Consider the following 14142-nt stretch of genomic DNA (forward strand, 5'->3'; position numbering starts at 1 on the left):
TGATATATGAGCATGTAGTTCAAGTTTGAAAAAAATAACTTAATATAAAAGATGAATTGAATAAATAAAAAAATTATAAAAAATTAATGAACTAAATTGAAAAATAAAAAATTTGTTATAAAAAAGAGAGAGATTGAAAGTACATATTTTTATTGAAAGTACATATGTATTCTATTATGGTTTATGAGTATATAGTTCAAATTTAGTAAGAAGAAGAAATTGAAGGAATAATAGAATCAGAGATTAAATCATAAAATTGTCAAAATACTTAGTCAGTTTTTCGAGTAACTCAAAATTTCAACTCGACTTGAATTCAAAAATTGAATTAATAATTGGAGTTAACTCGAATAACTTAAATTTAAAAAATATTAATTTTTCGAGTCGAATTTTGTTCATCCTAACTGCTGGCTGGTTCCTCACATGTGAAGCTAAAGAGATAGAAAGAAACAAAAGCAGGCGGCGACTGACATACATGTCCAGAGTTTCAAAAATCTTATATTTTATGGGTAAAGCGCTACCTAAAACATTATTTTTTACAGGAAATATAAATATTGGGCGCTACCTAAAATGTTTAACATTTTCGGTAAAGCGCTATCTAAAACATTATTTTTTTCTACCGAAAATGTTAATATTAGATGCTACCTAAAATGTTATTTTTTCTACCGAAAATTAGGTAGTGAAATTAACATTTCCGGTAAAAAAATAATATTTTAGGTCACGTTTTACCGAAAATGTTAAATAAATATTAACATTTCTAGTAGAGCATTTTCTTAACCGTATATTAATGCTGTCGTACAACATAACTAATATTTTCCAACAGATCCAAAGGTGGGTAATCATGCGACGTCAAAGAGTTTGATGAAACCCTAATCTCTAACATTTGCAATAGTGGGCCTCTATTTGGTCTTTACAGCTTATGGTCCAGCTTTGGGTTTTAAAATTAAGAGGGCTTCTCCCAGGATTAGTTTGTGACACTTTTGTACATGGGTTTGTATCTTGGTTTGGGAATGGACTGAGTGGGTAGGGGGTTATTTGTATTTGGGTTTAGCGTTAAATGGGCGATGGGGTCACATGTAACGGGTGAAGGGTTTTTTTAAGTTAAATGGGCCTTGATTTGGTTTGGGTTTGAAATGGACATTTGTTTGGATTTAACAATTGTATTTTAATATCCAATAACAAGACTTTAATTTTGAATTTGGGTTTGAAATTTAAACCATGTATGGTCACCCACCCAAACGAGCAAATGTTTGAAATTTCTCGAAGCCCCGAACTATTTTTCACCCGTGTCACTCGAACTAGCGCACGAACCACTTTAAATTGTTATCTTCGATCGTCTTTAATCCAATTTAACTTGTGTGGACAAAATTAGTGTACGATAAATACGAATCAAACGATCTCAGTGATTAAAGGGATAATTATTATCCCTAAAAATCTCGAATTTAAACACGTTTTTAATAGGGGGATTCGAGTGTTTATTGGTATCATGAATTAATTGGATTTTAATTTAGTTCAAAATTTTAAAAAATAATATTTATGAACCACTCAATATAAGATTAATTTTTCATTTTACTATATACTATATTTTTAATAAATTAATTTCATTATCCAAAAGTCAACGACTCATATGGTAAAATAAAGTAATTTTTCGTTGTAAATCAACATCTTTCACTCTCAAATTTATCATAAATTATTTTTATTTTCTAAATATCTTTTCTCCTCTTTTTGTTTTTTTAAAAAAATTAATTTTATTTTATAGATAAAGGAGAGGAGTATAATAGGGTAGGAAAGCCGAATAAGTGACAGTCGGAGGTTGGTGTCGAGAGACGCCCCGGGACTTCAACTATATTTGGGTTAGGTGACGTAAATTTTATTCTTTTAAATGAGATGAATGTTACGGCATCAATAAAAGATGTTTTCTCCTTGTTTGTTTGGGAAAGATACTGTATTTTCCATCTCTATGCATTCGAGTAATCCTAATATCTTTTAACAATCCTACATTCCTACTTCTAACAATGACTCAACTTTAGCACAACTAAAATATGAAATTTAGGTAAATCCTATCAGCGTGTACCTCCAATATAATTATTATATGCATCCAGACTAATGGCAGTTGCTCACTCTTTTCTTAGCCTCTTTCTATTTTATTTTTTTCTTTGACTTTGTATCGTTTTTCATATATCATATCAATTTTTTCTTCTTTAATTTTTTAAATTATATCAATTTTTTCTTCTTTGCTTTTCTTTTACCGGTGATGACATCAACTTTGATGTTGGTTCTCGACTGTTGATTTTATTCTCTTTATTTTTTAATAAAAATAATTTTTTTGTATTGCATTTTATCTCTGCCTACGTTGCACGTTTATCTCTGTCTTTGTAGTACGTTTTTTAATTTTTTTTCGATCGTTTGTCTGTTCTTTTTGTCGCGACCGTCTTTCGGTTGGACCCCGAAATTAGGCTTCGACTTGGATAATTGGGTTAGAGTCGCCACCGACCATTTTAAAAACATTTAGGTAGGTCGGACACCATCTTACCTGATTTGCGTTTTACTATAAATATGTCGGGTTCGGGAGTCGATTACGGTCAAGGAAGAATTAGCACCCTTGAACCGCCCTTTCGGTACCAATTAATTTATCGATTGTCTTTAATTACAAAAAATAAAATTAAAATTAAAATTTAAAACATTCTATTTAAATTATTTACCTTTGATTGGTTGAAAAGTATCCCTAAAGTTAAAAATATTATTAGATTATAAAATAAAAATAAATATGAACAAAGAAAAAAACATTAGTACAATAATAATAATCCCAAATACACGTGGGTTACATGAAATAAATGAGTCTGACTATTAAAACATGTCCATGTACAAACATATTTAAAGGGTTTTTTTTAGAACTAATGTCAGAAAACATGTTATAGCTTTTCCTAAACTTGAAAGATAACAATATAAAACGCATAAATATAAGTGACGGAGAAAATTCACCATTAAATCCCCTCGGGCCCCAGTTTCTTCAATAGCTTCCATGATAACAGCTTTCTTCATTGCCTTCAAGTTCCTTTGATGAAGCAGAGAGCAGATCTGAACTGCGGCTTGTATATCCGAACTCTTAAGCTTGGCATCACAAATAACAGAGACAGCTTCACTAACAAATTTACTTAAATTGACACTCCGTAGCTCCTCCATCAATCCTTCCTTCTGCTATTCACTTATCTGCTTTAATTTTTTTTATCACAGTTGTGTTGTGTTTAATACTAGAATCCAAATTCCTGAGGAATCCAGAGTCAGGCCTTTCAGGATTCAAATTGGTTTGACGAAGAGCCATTTTGCCCTCAATAGATTTCTTAACTTCCTCAAGACGAGCAACGGCTTCCTCATCGTCTTGTTTTCCATGGTGTTCACCTCTAGCCCGAGATTCATCTTCGTGATGATCCATCTCATCTCTTTCTGTTATTTTTTGCTCTTTATTTATATCCCAGGATCGATTTGTAATCTCCTCCCCCATTTGTGCTTTTCCTCTGTGCATATTCCCCCGTGGGAACCAATGGTTTTTTGGAAGTAAAAAGAGAGATGAATGAGTGGCCTCCCCTCAATGATTCGTGGTGCCTCCTGGATTTTGATTTTTATAGTCCTTAAAGTATAGATGTTGGCTCCTCTCCCATGGATGCTTGCTGCTGAGTTCTAGGAGAAGATGGGTGTGCTTGCTGGTGAGTTCTAGGAGAAGATGAGTGCCCATATTCCCACGAATAGAAGCATTTTGAGATGGTGAGGTTCAATTGGGGCCTACAAAATAATTATTTATAAATTAATAATAATAATACTAAAATTAATAATAAGTAATTATTATAATAATAGTAATAACAATAAAAAAAAAATTTAAGCCCGGTCAAAAACGGGTGTCTACACTTTTATTTATGTTTTTTTAGAGTTGGATTTGACGACGTCACGATTGATCAAGATGATGCTTATTTGAAATATTGTTGATCGTCTCTGGTATGGACATTTGGATTGAATTTGGATGCGTGATTTTGTGTTTGTAGATATTTTCTCACGACGCTCGGCTCTGATCTACAGTTTTCGGTGGTCTTTTAATAGTTTAATTCTCTTTTATGGTTCGTTTGTAGATGCAATTAGATTTATTCGTATATATTATTGTTCAAATATCTTGGTTGTATTTTTAATCTTTTCTATATATAGTCATTATATGATCTAAATTGGTTAGTTTCAATGTTATAGAAAAAAAATCTAAATTATGTATTTAGTTTATGATGATAATTATAAATTCTTATTGTAACGTAAGGTATTTTTATTTTTTTAATAATATTAACGAATTCTATTAAAAAAAATTGTACACCATAAGTTTAACCTCGGTGCCTTATTTGTTTGTTAGCAAATCATAACTTTATAATTCACGTTTGAACCACAAATAATAAAAAAAAATTGTTCTATTTTATTGAAAATTTGACATCAAATCGACCCTTTAAAAAATCGCAAACTCGTAAGAGTTCAAATAGCATTTTCATGCTCCTCTCTTAACCGTCCTATCACCCCTTTTCCCTCCCAAATTTTTAACTTTTTCTTTTCTCTTTCTTTATTCATTTTTTTCTCTTTCATGTTAACTTTTACTTTTTCTCTCTCTTTTACTCATCTTCTTCCCTTATTCTCTCCATAGCCGAAATACATCCAAGTTTTTTAAAGCTTTCAAAAGCTTCTTCCTTTTTCATTTTTCTTACTTCAAAAACACTGAAAATGGTGCGCTCAAGACCAGCTCCAACCGACACGACCGCTTGGCAACAGTTTGAGAACGATGAGGCCAAGGCTCGGTTCCAAAACTTCAAGAACCGAAAACTCTTTTTTGAGTTGGGATTTATTTTTACCGAGGAAACCGATGATGGTTTTGGACCCGATGTTATGGACATAGTGACGCCGCTCAACTGGCAGAAGTTTGCCCGTCATCCTGGTTCGGTGAACGCCTCATTAGTTAATGAGTTCTATGCGAACATTTCCAAGCCCAATCAACACTCCATCTTCGTTCGAGGTACACAAATCCGTTTTACATCCACTGCTATTAATCGTTATTTTTATTTACAGGAGGTAGTAGACGGCCATGCCATGTTCGAAGAGGAAGCCGATAGCAACACATACGATGGGGTCTTGGAGGACCTTTGTTTTGAAAACACTGAGTGGAATGGACGACAAACGAGTAGATACTCGGTCAACCGAGAACGTCTTCAGCCGCGCGCAAAGTTATGGAATCACTTTCTCAAGCATAAACTAATGCCCACTTCCCACAACACTACGATATCACTTTCACGCTTATTGCTTTTTACATTCTATGATAGTATCCCGTCCGATCGATGTGGGTCGTATTATTGTTCAGCAAGTTCATGACTGTTTGGGTAAAAAGGCAAGTGCTTTGGTGTTTCCTAATTTAATTACCGCTTTATGTCGTAAGAAAAAGGTTGAGGAAAATGCTTTTGATGAAATTTTAACTGGATTATCGGGCATCACTAGGGCTAGACTTCCACTATTGTTGGGACTTGAAAATCCCAAGTCTAAAGACCCTGTTCATGAGCAATCTGCAGGTACTACAGAATCGAATGCCGAGGCAAGGTTACTTGCTCTCGAGAAAGTTGTGACGCAGACTCAAGCTCAACTGCATGCTTTACACGGTGACATCCATAATTTCTTTGGATACGTGAAGCATAGAGATGCTATGGTGGAATCGTTGTTTCAAGAAATTATTCCCCACGGTCAACGGAATTTCCTTGGTTTCCCAGACGAAATTCTGCCGGCATTCAATGCCGAGGCATCTCCAGAGTCTGACCACGATACACCCGATCCTCCTGCTGCTGACCCTACTCCTGATACACACCGGTCCGAGACTCCTGAATATCCGCCCACTATCCCTGTCGAAGAAACACCCAGCCCCGTCCCAGCACCCAATCCTTCTCATGCACAACGTAGTGGTCGCCGCACCAAGACCACAGCTGGATGCATTGCGCACTATTACTCCACTTCTTCCGAGTCCAGCCCAGCACCTATCCGAAAGCGCACCCGACGAGGAGCTGCTAGAACCTCCAAAGCACCACCACCACGTAAACATTGAGGTACCTCTCTTGCATCCATTTTCATTTAGTTGCATTTCATTGCATAACATATAGTTTATAGTTAGTTTAGTTCTCTTTAAAGCATTGAGGACAATGCTTCCCTTAAGTTTGGGGGAGGTATTGTTCTTGGTAGGTCATATGCATGATAGCATTAGCATAGTATTATGCCATGTCATCAGTAAATGGTAGGACAGTTAGATGAAATGTTTTGAGGATACCCGATGATGATAATTTTGTTAGGATAGAATCTGAATGTAAATGACTGTTGAGAATAATAGAACTCACTCTAGGGCTTGATGCTTTGTGAAAAATATTTACACGATTTGTATGTTTTTTATACTTAGAAAATTTAAGAAATTTTTATGAAGGAACTTTAGTTAGTCTTGGCATTGAAATATAGTATGGTGTTTAAAAGAAAAATCAAAAACAAACTCCCTTAGAAATGAAACTGTGAATAAATGCTTAAGCATAGCTGTAGAGGGACACTCCTCTTTGCCGTGGCATTTCCTGGAACTTTCTTTAATAAATGGAAGCCTTGTGCATATGAGTGGAAAGAAGTCACGAGATGACTCTACTTAACTAGCTTGGGGATGGAAGGTATGCTCCCTTTCATCTAGAGTGTGTGATAGTAGATGTGATGAGCTGACTCCCTTCGTAATAGCATAATAAAAAAAATCAAAGAAAATGGAGTAAAAATGCGCTTAATGATAAGTAAATGCCTTGAAAAAAACTAGGGGACTTGATTAGAAATTGTCTAAATTCGCTAAGTATAGATTGGATACAATCACGCACACACACTACCACAAAGGATTTTGACCTAGGGAAAAGTACTTGAATTCTTGATAAGTCTAGCATGTTGAAGCCTATCGTTCTGAGGGTTGAAATTCAATTTTGTCCTATTGTCTTACTATCGAACTTTGCCATGGCATTATGCTTATGTAACTGCTATCCATTGCTTGAGGACAAGCAATAGCTTAAGTTTGGGGGTGTGTTAACTTCCTAAAAAGGCTACTTTTAAAGCCTTTTTTCACTTAAGTTATTGTTTGTTTAAAAGCTCATTTTAGTCATTTTAGGATCATGTAGTTGCATATAGTTGCATTTGTGGTGGTTGTGCTATTTTATTTCTTAATGGTGCTGATTGAGGGAAATGTGCAGTTTGTCTATGGTGTGCAGGGAATAGCAAGAAAAAGGATTCTTTGAGAAGTAATGCCGCGGCATCACACGTTGCTAAAGCAGATTGAAATGCCTTGGCATTTCTGGCGCAGAAAAAGACAAAAAGATATTTCTACATAAGGACAGCTGGCACTGGACAACTGTCTCTGCATGTGAAGGACTGCTGTAACCGCCTGTCAGAGCTGCCAAAGAACCACTGCCACTTAGAGGATAAGGTTCATGCACAACATGTGATTCTAGGGGTATGAGGGGTATTTTGCACCCAACAACCTCATCATTACCCCTAGATATTTTTATTATATATGACACCTCATGTGAGAGAAAAAAAAAGAGGGGGGACAGAGAGCACACGCATAGAGCAGAAAAAAATTACATTTTTATTTTCTCTTTTCTTTTCTTCTTCCTTGGGATAGTCCTCCATTAATAAAGCTCCAAGGAGTGGCAAGCTAGGAGCTGGAAGGAGCTAGCGAGCTAGGTGGTTCGTGGTGGCCGAGAGGAGACCTCCGGTGGCGCGTCGAAGGCTTCTTCTCACTTCCCTTTTGCTGCTATTTTTTCTATTAATTTGTGGGTTGTTGGAACGAATATTTTAATGACTTTGTGTTTTGATATTTCGAACCCCACCATGAACTAACTTATTTGGTGGTGGTTGGTTGAACGATTGTTTAAACTTTATTTTTTAGGGTATATTTAAGTTTATTTTGGGTTCTTTATTTGCTTTGCTTATGAATGCTTCACCATCTAGGCTTATAAGAGGCATGGAAATGTCCATCTCTTAGATGAAGGTTAGGTATTCGGAAGAATCCTAAGCTAAAAATACTTGTAAGTATTCGGAAGAAACGCAAGATAAGATCCTCATAAGCAATGGGTTATGGTATTTTCAAGGGGCTTTGAACCGGCTTAGGAATATTATAACTTAATCCCTTAGATCTCGGAAGAGACTAGGATAGGATTTTAACGACTAAAAAGGGTGTCTTTATCAATAGGGTAGGCTGTCCAACATCGTTGAGTGAGAGCAGATGCCTTGGCATCCTATTCTGTTAGGTTCTTTTGAATACCTTAGGAAAGCCCTGTCGAGTAAGTAAAGACAAGATAGCTTAAATATACTTGAGAAATAAGTTTAGCAACCTTAGACCAATCCTTACCATTCATTTCATTGGAAGCTTGTCACGTGAGGATTATTTTCTTCTTATTTTTTTTATTTACTATCTTTACCATTTCTCGTTGCCTTTACATTTCACCATACTCAATATTAAACATCCATCATGGCCACTGCATTTCCATTTGCTACACCATCACACTATCAATCCACATTCACCAGCATACACATTTCCATTACCGTGACATTTGTATATATCAAGACTAACTATACTTAGATAATTTAGTGCGTTGCTTTGGTTAGACTTTCGTAATTTCACCCAATCCCTGTGGAGACGATACTCACTCATCATTATATTACTTGAGCGATTGTGTATACTTGCAAATTATTTGCGTATATTTTATAGTACTCACAACACGCGAACAAGTTTTTGGCGCCGTTGCCGGGGATTGGCAGCTTGAAGTTATTTAGTTTTGCCAGAGCATTTTATTTTGTTTTGCATTTTTATTTTTTTTGTATAGTTTACTTGATATTTTTGTTTTATTTTTCAGATTTATTTAGTGTATGCCTAGAAGAAATTCTGAAGAGCCTTTGAAACCAATAGAACCTGAGATTGAAAGACTCTTTAGAAGAAGAAGATGTGCTCAAGGAAATATGTATCAGATTGGAAACCAAGGCATTGGTCAAGATGACGGAAATCAGAATGCCGCGGTATTAAACAATGCTGAACCTGCTATCAGGCCTCGTGTTATTCGAGATCATTTAAATCCGATGCTGGATGATCTGAATCCTGGGATTGTGGCATCCAAAATTCAAGCTGCACATTTCGAGCTGAAACCAATCATGTTCAACATGTTGAATTCCATTGGGCAGTTTGGGGGTATGCCAACTGAAGATGCTAGGCAGCACATTCGCAATTTTCTGGAAGTTTGTGATTTTTTCCGCCAAGAAGGAGTGCATGAGGATTTTCTGAAATTAAAGATTTTTCCGTATTCATTGCGTGACCGAGCAAGAGCTTGGTTGAGTGGTATACCAACCGGTTCGATGGAATCATGGGCCGATCTTTGGAAGAGTTTCTTATTGAGGTACAACCCACCAAACATGAATACGCAGCTAAGGAATGAAATATCATCTTTTCGCCAGGGCGACGACGAATCCATGTATGAGTGTTGGGATCGTTACAAGAGTTTGCTTCGAAAGTGTTCAAATCATGGTTTTCATGATTGGACTCAAGTAGTCATGTTCTATAATGGAGTCAATGCACCCACGAGGATGTTACTGGATGCCTCGGCAAATGGGACATTGCTGGACAAATCACCTACGGAGGCGTTTGCTATCTTGGACAGAATTGCTAACAATGATTATCAATTTCCTTCCTCAAGACTTGGGAGTGGGAGGAGAGCACCTGGAGCATTCGAGTTAGAAGCCAAAGATTCGGTGTCCGCTCAACTCTCCGCTATTATTAATATGTTGAAGAACTTACAATGTTCCACTGATGTGAAGGAAGTGAAAACAACTAATCTGGCATGCCTGTTATGCCAAGGCAATCATCACGAGAGCGAATGCCCAACCAACCATGAGTCCATCAACTTTGTTGGTAATTACAATCGAGGCAGCAACAATCCTTACTTAAACACTTATAATGCTGGATGGCGTCAGCATCCCAATTTCTCATGGGGAAATCAAGGAGCCCACAATGCTAATCAACCTACTAGGCAGCAGAATCACAATGAGCCTCAAAGTTACCAAAATGCTATGCCATGGCATAATGCTAACAAAGGAGCTTCATCTTCAGTGAGCATAAGTTCCTTAGAAGCTACAATTCAAGAATTCATATCTACTACGAAGACAATACTGCAAGACCATTCTACTTCAATTAAGAATCAAGGAGCTTTACTTCATAGTCAAGGCGCCTTACTTCAAAGCCATAGCTCGTCTCTGAGAGCTTTGGAAGGTCAAGTTGGTCAGATTGCTACGACATTGCAAGAGCATCAGCAAGGACGTTTGCCAAGTGATACTGAAGTCACTAAAGGGCCTGGAAAAGAGCACTGCAATGTGTTAACTCTTAGAAGTGGAACACAAATCAATCGACAAGTCAACGATAGTGGGCCACATCATGATGATTCTAATCCCACTACTGAAGCTGAATTACAAGATGATAGAGTTTCTGAGAAGGACAAGGAGGAGGATTCTGCCAAGGTACCAGATTCTGATGCCAAGGCAAAAGAAAATTCTATTCCTACAGCTAAGGAAGCTAGACCTCCCCCACCATTCCCGCAAAGATTGAAGAATCACAATTATGAAGTTCAGTTCAAGAAGTTCGTAGACATTCTTGATCAGCTACATATAAATAAACCTCTCTTGGAAGCTGTTGAACAGATGTCGATGTATGACAAATTTCTGAAGGACATCTGTACCAAGAAGAGGAAAGTAGAGACTGTTGCCACGGCAACAGAATTTTGTTCTTCATTGAGTAAGTTGCCGCCAAAGAGAAATGATCCGGGCAGCTTCATTATTCCTTGTTCAATTGGAGCTAATTTCGTTGGAAATGCTTTATGTGATCTTGGTTCAAGTGTCAACTTAATGCCGAAATCGATATTCTTGAAGCTTGGCATAGGAGATGCAAGACCCACCTCAGTTATTTTATAACTTGCCGACAAATCCCATGTTAAACCTGAAGGGAGAGTCGAGGATGTCATAGTAAGGGTGGACAAGTTTGTGTTTCCAGTCGACTTCTTAATTCTGGACTGCGAAGTTGATGCCAAGGCACCAATCATTCTGGGAAGACCTTTCCTAGCCACTGGACCTATCTTGATAGACTGAGAAAAAGGTGAACTCACCATGAGAGTGGCTGATCAGTGTGTGACTGTCAATGTTTTTAGAACGCTCAAATATGTTGATGACACTGAAGAATGCCAAGGTATTTCTGAATTGAACTCAGTGATTGAAGAAGAGACTGAACATCTTTGCCAGAACAACTTCATTCAGCTAGCAGAAAATGAATATTGGGTGGATGATGAAAGCTTAGTGGAGTCCGACGACTTTCCAATTTTGGAGGAGCAATCTATCTTAGTACAAGTTAGATCAGGTATGAATTCTGAACCTCTGAATTTTGATGAATTCATTTCTCCTAAGCCTTCATTATTGCATGCACCCAATCTAGAGCTTAAGACTTTGCCAGGGCATCTTAAATATGTTTACTTAGGTAGCGATGAGACTTTACCGGTGATTATTTCCGCTAACCTTACTGCTAACCAAGAGCAAAGTTTGTTAAGTGTTTTGATGCAGCATAAGAAAGCAATTGGTTGGACTATGGCCGATTTGAAAGGCATTAGTCCCACAATCTGTATGCACAAGATTCTGCTAGAAGATTGCCACGACAATTCAATTGAACCACAAAGAAGACTCAACCCTGTTATGAAGCAAGTGGTGATGAAAGAAATTCTGAAATGGATTGATGCTGGAGTGATCTACCTATCTCCAATAGCTCATGGGTGAGCCCTGTCCAATGTGTTCCGAAGAAAGGAGGCACGACGGTGGTTACGAATGAGGATAATGAGCTATTACCCACTAGCACTGTGACCAGATGGAGGATATGTATGAACTATAGAAAACTCAACAAAGCTACGAAGAAGGACCACTTTCCTCTACCTTTCATCGATCAAATGTTGGATCGATTGGCCGGCAAAGCATTCTATTGCTTTTTGGATGGGTACTCGGGGTACAATCAAATTGCCATCGCATCAGAGGGCCAGGAGAAGACTACATTTACTTGTCCCTATGGCACTTTTGCCTTTAGGAGGATGCCTTTTGGACTCTGTAATGCACTGGCAACGTTTCAGCGCTGTATGCAAGCTATATTTTCAGATATGGTTGAGGATTTTCTGGAGATATTCATGGATGACTTTTCTGTTTGTGGGGACGACTTTGAACGATGCCTCGACAATTTAGCAAAAGTTCTCAAGAGATGCGAGGAGGCTGAGTTGGTATTAAACTGGGAAAAATGTCACTTCATGGTGACTGAAGGTATTGTATTAGGCCACAAAATTTCACACAAGGGTATTGAGGTGGACAAGGCAAAGATTGAAGTAATTGAAAAATTGCCACCACCAACTTCGGTCAAGGAAATAAGAAGTTTTCTTGGACATGCTGGATTCCATAGAAGGTTTATCAAAGACTTCTCCAAGATTTCTAAACCCTTATGCACACTGCTTCAACAAAACCAACCCTTTGTGTTTGACGAATTATGCCTCGGCGCGTTTACTGAGCTAAACCGACAACTGATCTCGGCACCCATTGTAGTCCCTCCCGACTGGACATCACCATTTGAGCTGATGTGTGATGCAAGCGATTATGCCGTAGGAGCTGTTTTGGGGCAATGCCGAGGTAAAATCTTTCATGTTATTTATTACTTTAGCCGCACTTTAAATGAAGCACAATTGAACTACACCACCACTGAGAAAGAATTACTTGCCGTAGCATTTGCTTTTGATAAATTTAGACCTTACCTAATAGGCACTAAAGTTATTGTTCACACTGATCATTCGGCTATAAAATACTTAGTGAACAAAAAGGATGCAAGCCTAGACTTATTAGGTGGATCTTACTTTTGCATGAATTTGACTTAGAGGTGGTAGATAGAAAAGGAACTGAAAATCAAGTTGCTGATCACTTATCTAGGCTAGAGAACAATTCTGAATGCCATGACACTGTATATATCCAAGAGGAATTTCCTGATGAGAAAATTTTATATGCCGCGGCAATCCCGTGGTACGCTGACCTTGTTAATTTTCTTGTTAGTGGAATTGTGCCTTTTGATTTGAATAGTCAGGCTAAAAAGAAGTTCAAGCACGATGCAAATCACTATTTTTGGGATGAGCCATATCTGTTCAAACATTGTGCCGATCAGCTCATTAGACGATGTGTACCCGAAGAGGAGCAAAGTGATATTTTGTACCATTGTCATTCGGCCCCAAGTGGAGGCCATTTTGGTGGAGCAAGGACTGCTGCTAAGGTTCTACAATCAGGCTTTTACTGGCCAACTTTGTTTAGAGATGCCCAAGCATTTTACAAAGGATGTGATCGATGCCAACAGACTGGAAACATCTCCAGACGACATGAGATGCTGCTGTAAAATATTTTGGAGATAGAGCTGTTTGATGTGTGGGGCATCGACTTCATGGGACCATTCCCATCTTCTGAAGGAAAATTATATATATTGCTTGCTGTGGATTATGTGTCAAAGTGGGTGGAAGCAATAGCAACATCAAGGAATGACTCCAAGACCATACTCAAGTTTTTGCACAAGTATAGTTTCACTCGGTTTGGAGTACCTCATGCTATCATCAGTGATGAAGGAACCCATTTTGATAACAAGTTGATTGCCAAGGCATTGCTGAGATATGGAGTTTGACACAAGATTGCCATGGCATATCATCCGCAGACAAATGGCCAAGCTGAGATATCTAATCGAGAGATCAAGCAGATTTTAGAGAAAGTGGTGAACCCAAAGCGAAAGGATTGGTCGCCAAAGTTGGATGAAGCACTTTGGGCGTACAGAACAACATTCAAAACTCCTTTGGGGATGTCACCCTTCAAGTTAGTGTGTGGTAAAGCTTGTCATCTCCCGGTTGAGCTTGAACATAAAGCTTATTGGGCTATCAAGCGATTGAATTTCGATGCTCAACTAGCTGGGGAGTAGAGATTATTAGAACTTAATGAAATGGAAGAGTTTAGAGCACAAGCATATGAGAATGCTCGGATATACAA

The sequence above is a fragment of the Hibiscus syriacus genome, unplaced genomic scaffold, assembly GCF_006381635.1.
Source record: "Hibiscus syriacus cultivar Baekdansim isolate YM2019G1 unplaced genomic scaffold, ASM638163v2 tig00110374_pilon, whole genome shotgun sequence".
In the NCBI taxonomy this organism is placed as follows: domain Eukaryota; kingdom Viridiplantae; phylum Streptophyta; class Magnoliopsida; order Malvales; family Malvaceae; genus Hibiscus; species Hibiscus syriacus.